The sequence below is a fragment of the Penaeus monodon genome, chromosome 43 (assembly GCF_015228065.2).
Source record: "Penaeus monodon isolate SGIC_2016 chromosome 43, NSTDA_Pmon_1, whole genome shotgun sequence".
NCBI lineage: Eukaryota > Metazoa > Arthropoda > Malacostraca > Decapoda > Penaeidae > Penaeus > Penaeus monodon.
In genome coordinates this window covers 14,398,736-14,400,228 of record NC_051428.1, presented here as the reverse complement: position 1 = coordinate 14,400,228, position 1,493 = coordinate 14,398,736, and positions in this window count along the sequence as shown.

Below are 1,493 nucleotides of genomic sequence, written 5' to 3'. Positions count from 1 at the left end.
GTTTGTGTTTTTGTGTGTCTTTGTGTATGAATGATAATGATATCTTTCCCAAACTGTGAGCAGATGCGAATTTAAAGATATAAAGTGCATGTGACTGATTGTACATATCCAAATCACACATAATTTTCTAAGAAAAATTCTTATTCACCTCACGCTTGCCGTATACAGTTGCAATGAAAAAATGCTGCAGCGAAAAAGAAACAGAGATAAAAGCAAAAACTGTGCACAATAAAAAACAGCCAAACACAATTGCATCTAAGTAAAACAACTCATTACAATAACCCGGCCCAAACAGTCAAATACAAATTCAAAAAATTGTCATCCGTGAAATAGCTAAATACAGATGGAAGTACATCAACAAAATGGAGTTGGTAGCAAACCCATGCCCCAGATACAGATGCTTCTAATGACAATAGATAATTACACACGGTGCTATATACAAAAAGGGAATTCTAACAAAGCAAAATACAGATGCAGGCTTTTTTTTGTATAACGGCAAAAAACAGCTGGAAACGAAATACGGACAGTGGCAAGTACGCGCCCACGTTTGGGCGGGGCAACACACCCGGCGACGGAGTGCGAGGAAAGCACAGCCCCCGTGAGCGCGTGACTGATAAACGTGCCTGTGCCAGGTGTCTCCCGGCGGCCTGGGAGCACGTTCCCGCCGGCCAGCCAACGACCTACGACATTCGCTGCCTCTAATGATCACCCGACGGATTATCCCTTTGATTAAATATGCCCTTAATCACTTCATAGTTCGCCCATCAGAGAGAGCTCAGATGGGAAATATTTTGCCGTTAATTAATCGCGGCCATGATAAAACGACAAGTGCTAATTAGGGTTATTTGGTCCATTAAGATACAGGCAGACATGCATTTCCTGTGACGCCCCAAAAGAGAGTGGCGAGAGCCGTGGCTGTGCTCCCTCCCCGGCCCCTGCTGTCGGGATTTGATGTGTGTGGTGCATGCATGCATATATGTGTGTATATGTTTGTGTGTGTGTGTGTGTGTGTGTGTGTGGGATGTATGTATGATATGTGCGTGTATATATGTGTGGTGTGTGTGTGTGTGTTGTGTTGTGTGTGTGTGTGTGTGTTTTATGTGTGTGGTTTATGTGTGTGTGCATGTATGTATATATGTGGTATATGTGCGTGCGTGCGTGCGTGTGTGTGTGTTTGTGTGTGTTTGATTTTGTGTGTGTGTGTGTGTGGTTTGGAGTGTGTGTTTGTGTTTTGGGGTGTGTATATATATATATATATATATATATTATATATATATATATATATATATATATATATATATATACATATGCATGCACATACTTATACATATACATATATACACATCCATTATGTATATCCTCTCTCCGTGTTTTCACTCTCCTGCTTGGCTGGTCCATCTCTCTTTCCCTTTCTTTTAATTAACCATTACTGCTTTACTGTCTCCTTCTATTACGTTTCCTTATTTACCTTTCTCTTCCGAAATAAACACAAC